The following is an 8,634-nucleotide window of genomic DNA, read 5'->3' on the forward strand; positions in this document are numbered from 1 at the left end:
CAGCATCACAATCCCATCTCCTATAGAGCCCATATACATTCCAGGATCTTGTTACTTAAAAATATTAGGAGGTTAAGTAGAGACTCTTCAGGCAGAGAAATGTCCAAGCAGAAAATCCTATGAGAAAATGGGGTTTTGAAGTAGAGATTCTTACAGTATCTGTAGGTTTAACATGAGGAAGTTTAAAAGGGAACTCTCTTGGGTCTAGGATCCCACAAACACCTGAATGTTGGTGTTAACAGTACTGTTATGAACAACTTGAGTCTAAAATCCAAGGGCAGGAAGAGTTTGAAGAGAGACCACTTAAGAATCTCAAGGACTGGAACAACTATGGGCCAAGGAAGAACACAAGAGGACCATGTGCCTTTATGAGGACGAAGTAGACACTAAGTCATGAGTTTGAAAGACAGAGTTGAACAATAGGAACAGGAGAACTATTCCTCAGTGAAAGCCATTCCCTCAGCCTACCTTTCTAATTCCAGCAACACCAATTGAATCAGAACCTAAATGAACACCAAAATGTTTCTAAGGTTCAAGCTACTTGTTTGAGAGGAGTCGAAAGAATAAAGAATGTTCAATAGCCCTTGGTCCTGCAGAAGGGCTTTGTAAAACATGGGCTTCAGGCAAAGCAAGTGTCCTATAAAATTCTTTAGACATCAGGAGTCATTTCTTGAAGCATTTGGATGGCTCAGAGGCAGAAAGTAGCTACAAATTAAGCCTAGTGAAGGCATTGGAAGGACAATAGGTTATATACAGAGCTTCCTTCTGATGTGTTCTTTTTGACTCAGAATAGTAAAAATAGCCAGTAACCCTAACAAGGATGGGGAGGTTAGCTTTAAGAAGAGATTACAGCAAAGTTAGAACCGAGGCTTGAGCTAATCAGAGAAGGTCCTTTCTTCAGCCTTGCATTGTAAAAGATACTAAATCTATGAGTTAGAGATACCCTTAAAAAAAGCAGGATTAATTTGAGAGAGACCTCACAACCATTAGCTAGTATCATCCCAGCTAGATGGGTTCTTTGGGAGCTCTTACCAGTCCCAGATTTTCCAGCAAGCCCACAACAGGGAAGTAAAGCAAGCCTAGATAGGAAGAATGAGCTCCACCTGGACTAAGAGGTAGTTTCCAGTTTTGATCAGCCCAAAGCGTCTCTCTCAACCCAGCACTAAGTTTTGTTCTTCTTTGTTCTTAGAGAAAGGAAAGAAAGTTGAATTTACTGCCTAGGTCTCAACTTCTCGGGACATTTTGTGATTAGTGAGATAAAGGGAACTAAGTCTAAGCGTCTTATAGTCTCTCGTCTGTCTTTCCCACAGCCAAACAACAAGAAATTCCCCATCTCTTAAAGGAGACAAACAGAAAAGCAGAGAAAAACGGACACTGACAGAAAAGAGAAACTAACTTTTCTAGATCCCAGAAGCTCTCCTGCTACTCAAGTTCCGCGAACCTGGCTTTAGTCAGCAGCATAAATACCCTAGGGGACTGTGGAAGTCTCACTTAAATAGAAGGTGAGAGAACATGATTGGTCAGTGTTGGAGGCTGGACGTGATTGGTCAAACCAGAGCCAATAAGCTTCCTGAATCTTTTTAACCATAAGTAAAGTAGCAGCCCAGGATTGGTGCTGATTTTTACTTTTGATTGGGAGACCCCTGAGTGTGTACACCTGTATGATAATTAACTCTCCAACATTTATGGTCAGGATTCACAAGGAAAAAACAGTTGCAACTGACAGAAATGGGTTAGAATCTTAAAACAGCAAATAAACTCAGTAAATAGTAATAGTACACCATTCCACATGAAAAACGTTAAATTTTCTTTCTGTATTACTATAGAGGAAGACCCACGTCATGTTCCTTTATGTGTGAGTAGAAACCACTGCCAACGTTCTTCTTTTTGGGTCTCAGTGGCCCTAACGGTCTTCCTCCAGAAACATGTTTGGGCAAGACAAGAATGTGTAACTAGTGACCAGTCACTTCATGGTCTCAAACAGATGTCTCCGCTTGATATCAAAACCCACTTTTCACGTCTTAGAATTTTTCTCAAAACATCCTCATCCTTAACTCCAACCTGTGGAAAACTGGTGAAATCTCTAGCAAGCAGCAGAAGCACCATTACCATCCTTACCCTGACAAAACCACCTTAGTAGAGGAGTGCCCATGCTGCCTGGAGACTACTCATAAGTTTATGGTCTCCTCTACAGCAGCTGTACCAGCAGCATCACCTGAGACCTGTTAGAAATGCGAATTCTCAATATTCTGAATTAGAAACTCTTGGGATAGCACTCAACCATAAGTGGTTTCACAAGCCCTCCATGTGGTTCCAATGCATGCTGCAGCTGGACAACTACTGCTCTGTACCAATTCAGTCAGAATCCTGGGGGGGGCATGCTGCTTTCCTAAACATCAAGTGTATCTTTTGTAAGTCTGTCTGGGTGATTTCCATGTGCAGTCAAGGTTGTTGACCACTGCCTTCATTATGCATGGATTCAGTTACCATCTCTATGCAAGCTGGAAGTGATTACCAAATCTTTAATTCTGGTCCAGGCCTCCCTCATCTCCCTTAGGCCAATATATCCAACTGAATTCTAGAGAACTGATTATGGGTAGGGCTAGGTGTTCAGTGCTTTACAATTTACCATTTCATTTAATCCCTGAGAGGTAGCTATTTTCATACTCCTTTTATAGTTGAACTGAAGCTTTTAGATATTAAATCACCCACTCAAAATTAAACATTTCATAAGTGGCTAATCCCAGATTCAGGAACACACCTTGCTTGCTGAGCACTATATCATTGTATATGCTACTTATCAGAAGTTCATCACTACACAGAATCAGCTAACTGGAAATGTGACATGATTGAGTGACAGAATAGAGCCAGAATAATTTAGAGCTGACTGGAAATTATAGGGGAGCTATATGGGATTCACACAGAGTCTAGAAAATCCTGGAATGAGGGTGTCACATAGCAGAAGCACAATTCTAGGTTTTGGACATTTATTCTAGGTTGAGACATATTTGTGTCAAGAAAAGCCCTTCTCCTCTAAGCACCACCTCCACTTTCAGTATCACAATAAAGGTTTCAAACTATATTAATCCTAAGGTTTACCAACTAGCACTGTTTCATTTTTTAAAAAGATTATCTAACTTCCTAGTCAGAAAAGGAGAAGGCAAGCAAATCAGCAGCATTGCAGAATTGCTGGGTCAATAAATTATTAAATCAACAAATGATAAGTGGGTACTCAAGTATCTCCTATGCATCAAAAGCTCTAGTAGGTATAGAGAAAAGGTACTGCTTTAGAATAACCTTGATGGAAACCTGAATGAGGAGCATATTGCACAATGTAAGTATAGGAAGCTTCAGAATTCATTTTTTGGGGGTAACATCATTCTGCAGCCAAGTTAGGGTACTAATAACATAGAAAAGAAACAAACAATTATACACCATTCACTTATGGCTAAAGGCACAAAAATATTTTAAAAACCAGTAAAATGTGCATTATAATGATAATGATAATGTACAAATAACCAAGAGATTCTAACCCCAAAGTACAAAAAAAATTAGGTTAACATTAAGTTAATGTTAATAATGCAATTCATTTTTAACTTAATAATGCAATTCATTTTTCAAAGCATTCCTGGCAGGTTGAAGATTAGAAAAAAGAGATCTCACATGTGAGAGAGGTTATTTTTTTTAATTTTAAAAATGTTTTTATTTGTTTTTGAGACAGAGAGAGACAGAGCATGAGCAGGGGAGGGGCAGAGAGAGAGAGAGATACAGAATCTGAAGCAGACTCCACGCTCTGAGCTATCAGCACAGAGCCCTACGCAGGGCTCGAACTCACGGACAGTGAGATCATGACCTGAGTTGAAGTTGGACACTTAACTGATTGAGCCACCCAGGCACCCCATATAAGGTTATTTTAAATCCATGACCTATTCTATCTAGGATGCAGAAACTTATCAGAGGTTAGACGTCCACCCAGAGAGGAGGTAGATGCATCATATTTCAGAGGGGTTCCTACTGGGGGGAGGGTCACAACTGCTACAGACACTCCTAGAAACACTTAGAATCCCCCTTTTCTGGAAGCTCAAACCTTGTTGTGCCTGCCCTTTTACATTGGGGAATTGTATCACCACTCAAGAAAAGTTTAAAAAGTAACAAACACTGGGGTGCCTAAGTGGCTCAGTTGGTTGGGTGTCTGTCTGTCTCTTGATTTTGGCTCAGGTCATGATCTCACGGTTCCTGGTATTGGACCCTGCATCAGACTCTGTGTTGGCCATGGGACTTGCTTGGGATTCTCTCCCTCTTTCTCTCTGCCCTTCCCCTCCCCGCCCACATGCACACATTCTCTCTCTCTCAAAATAAATAAATAAACGTAAAAAAAAAATGTAGTAACTAACACCAATTTTATGTGGGTCCTTTAAAGGAATGTTTCAGGCATCATATCCTTCTCGAACCAAATGCCATGTTAACCAGGCAACACTTCAGGTCTAGAAAGCAGAATTAGTGCCCATGAATCTTCAAATAATATTTCTACCTCCAGTTCCTTTCATTCTTGAAAGACTATTTCCTTTCAATTACATTAATAGAATTAACACAAAATTAATATTTCTTGAACTTACTTAACAAATATTTAACTGTCACTACATGCAAGGAATTTCCTTGTGAGGAAAGGCTAAAACTAGAAAGACACAATACCTTCCTGTATAGATGGATACACCAATGATCGTATGACTCCTTGTCAACGAGGAAACTAGAGGTGGGAAGTGAGAGGAATTTGGGGCATGAGGTGAAGGGCTATCTGGTAGTACCCACATGACCTCGATCAGGCTCTACACAGAGGTTGCCATAGCAGCAGCTGGAATGAAACAAATGGACAGAGTTCCAGGACACAGATAAAGATGAGAGGATCCCAAATGGTGTAAACAAAGTCTGATATACATTGCATTCCTTGCACCATGCATATCTACCCATGTCCCATTATATCCAGCTCCAGTACCACAAAACAGCTGTACTAGAAATCCTAGAGCAATTGGGAGAAATTTGAGTATGAAGTGAGTACTATGGTTATACAGAAGAATGTCCTTATGCTTAGGAGATTCATGTTGGAGTATTTAGAGGTAAAGTGTCATCATATGTATATCAGGTGTATTTGTAAGATATGGTTATATATATGTATATATGTGTGTGTATATGCATTTATATATAAACATATATGTGTGTATATGTGTGTATATATAAACTTATTTATACACACATATGTATATATAAACTTATGTATAAATACATATACACACATATATGTATTTATATATAAATATATAATTTGTATTTGTATATATATACATATAGATACACACACATATATAAGTTGATATATAAATACATATACACACACATATATACACACATATACACACTCATACATATATCCTTGTGTGCATTTAAGACAAATATGGTTAATAATTATTTAATCTAGGTGGCGGGTTTACAGATATTCATTGTACTATTTCAATGTTTATGCATATTTAAAATTTTTCATAGATTTGAAAAAATTGTCCTACTACCCAGGCAACTTTGTTTTCATGCTTGTTTGAGAATTAATGACACTATCTTTAGAGACAGATGTCACTGAAGTCAGCTTGTGAGGAAATCTGGTACCCAGTTATCCACTGTTACCCTATCCCTGAAGCCATGTACTTTATATATGGTTCCAAACATGCAATTCATCACTAGATTCTGGGGCTCTAAGCACCTGATTTGGAAAGGCTCATGTTAATTGGGTCAGGGAATACTGACCCTGATACTGTAAGAAGTATCAACCCTCTGTATTAGTTACTTATGGCTGTATAACAAATCACCCCATTTAAATGTAAGGTTTATTCTGAATCAAAATCAGGATCTTCAAGAGATCTCAACACCATTATGTCCACTGCAGCACTACTCACCATAGTAAAGATATGGAAACAACACGAATGTCTGTCAACAGAGGAATGGATGAAGCAAATATGGTATATACATATAATGGAACATTTCAGCCTTAAAAAGGAAATACAACCATTTGTGATAACATGGATCAACTTAGAGGACATTATGCTAACTGAAATAAGAGAGGCACAGAAGGATAAATACTGCATGATTCCACTTATATGAGGTATCTAAAATAGGCAAACTCATAGGAGCAGATCATAGAATGGTAGTTGCCAAGGGCTGGAGGGAGGAGAAATAGAGAACTGGTGCTGAATGGATACAAAGTTTCAGTTATGCATGATGAAAAAGTTCTAGAAATCTGCTGTACAATATAGTACTTACAGCTAACAACAAGGTATACTGCACTTTAAAATATGTTAAGAGAACAGTTCTCATTTTAAATGTTCTCACACACACATACACACAAACAATACAGGGGGGTGATGGATATGTTTAGCATCTTGATGGTGAGGATGGTATCACAGGTGTTTGTACATGCCGAAGCTCAATAAAATGTATACATTAAATATGTACAAAATTTTAAATATCAATTATAGCTCAATAAAGCTTTAAAAATTTTGGTTTAGGGGCATCTGGGTGGCTCAGTCAGTTAAGTGTCCTACTTCAGCTCAGGTCATGATCTCATGGGTTGTGAGTTCAAGCCCCACATCGGGCTTGCTGCTGTCAGTGCAGAGCCTGCTTCGGATCCTCTGTCCCTTTCTCTCTGCTCATCCCCTGCTTGTGCCCTCTCAAAAATAAATAAAAAATGGAAAAAATCAGGTTTAGTAGCTTAAAACTAACACTTATCATGTCACAGTCTCTGTGGTCAGAACTCTGGGCATGGTCGAGTTGGATGCCTCTGCAGTCACGGTGTCATTCAGGCCTTAGTCATCTCAAGGCTCAACTAAGGGATGATCCATTTCTGGGCTCACTTGTGTGGCTCAGCCTCAGGTATTCTGGCTGCTTGCAACATGACCCTTCTTGCCACATGGGCATCTCCATAGAGCTTCTCACAACAAGGAAGTTTGTCCTGATTCCCAAAAGAGAGAGGTCTGAGAGGGAGAAAGTGAGAGGGTCAGAAAGATGGAAATCACAGTCTTTCAGTGACCTCATATTGAAAGAGACAGTTCAATGCTTTTGGCACATTCTATTTGTTAGAGAAATAGGTCACTAGTCCTTCCCACCCTCAAGGGGAAGTAATTACACAAGAGCATGAATACCAGGGAGTAGGGATCACTGGGGCCCATTTTAAAGGCTGCCTATCATACCTTCCTGCTTAAATCCTAAAATCCATTATCAGACCTAGAACCAACTCAGAATAAAGACATACAACCAACATTAGTTAACTTTTAATTAACTTTTTCTACTCTTAGAAAAAGTACCTTTCAACATAGCAAAAGAAGAAGAAAAGGGAAGCATATGGCTCCACACAATAAGAGCTCTCCTACTCAAACTGTGCCCGGGGCAGCTTACAGGGCAGTCTTGTGGGATCTCATTTTCTGCCTGCCAGCTTGTAGTCACAGTCAAGTCTGCTTTCTGTGGCTGTTCCTGCTGTTAACTGTCTTGGACCCTGAGAGTTTTCATGCAGATAGTGTATCATGCAATACGCTCAGGACTAACATTTGAACAGGTGTGAATTGTGCAGAGTGACAAGGTGAATTACAAGTCCTCACTGATCCCATGAGGAACTCTGGAGAGAAGATGACCCTGTACACTTTTCCTGAATTGGGCAAGGGGGAAAAAACCCGTGTACCCTGAATCAAGGAGACACTGGATGCAGTCGCTGCATTAGGAAGGTGATAATTTAGGGTAGTGCAGCATCCTTTGGCTGACGGTAATTCCTGGAAAGGAATGCAGCTGGGAGCCCTCAGTGGCCAGCACTCCCAGCTCCTGAGTAAATGAATGCTTCAGCCTTGAAGGGGGATCTATGTGGTGCTCTGCAGTCTACAACTAGGGAGTGTTCATAACTGATTAGTCTTCTGAGGGGACTTGGGGTGGGTAAGGAAATAAACCCTCAAACTTTTCCTGATTGGAGAATGGACTCTCCCATTATTATAGTATTTCTTCTTGGTTAAGAAATCATGAAATAGGGGCACCTGGGTGGCTCAGTCGGTAAAGTGTCTGCCTCTTGATCTCAGCTCAGGTCATGATCTCACAGTTTGTGAGTTTGAGCCCTGCATGGGGCTCTGCGGTGACAATGCGGAGCTTGCTTAGGATTCTCTCCCTCTCTCTCTCTCTCTCTCTGTCTCTCTCTCTCTCTCTCTCTCTCCCTCTGTCCCTCCCCCACTTGCACTGTCTCTCTCTCTCTCTCAAAATAAATGAATATACTAAAAAAAAATAATTAAATAGGTATGCTAAAAGTGAACATATTTTTAAAGATAATTAATATTAAGAGCAAAGAAAAATCCCAGAGATACAATGTAAAAAGATGTTATAACAAAAATACATTCACCTCAACTTTGATTGTTACTTTTCAGATACAAAACAAAAATGAATGAGATATAACTATTAGAACTAAAATATTAGAAACACATAAATTTGGAAAAGAAAATTAAATACTTGCTAAATTTCTTTTGTATTTATTGGTTAATTTTCTAGCAGTGGAAACCTTAGAGAAGTACATGTAGGGAGTTGGAAGTAATAGATTTTCATAGCAGGAGCCAAAGACCT

This window comes from Lynx rufus, unplaced genomic scaffold (genome assembly GCF_022079265.1).
Source record: "Lynx rufus isolate CCGP_SWC_20201006 ecotype Redwood Valley unplaced genomic scaffold, mLynRuf1.p SCAF_9, whole genome shotgun sequence".
Lineage (NCBI taxonomy): Eukaryota > Metazoa > Chordata > Mammalia > Carnivora > Felidae > Lynx > Lynx rufus.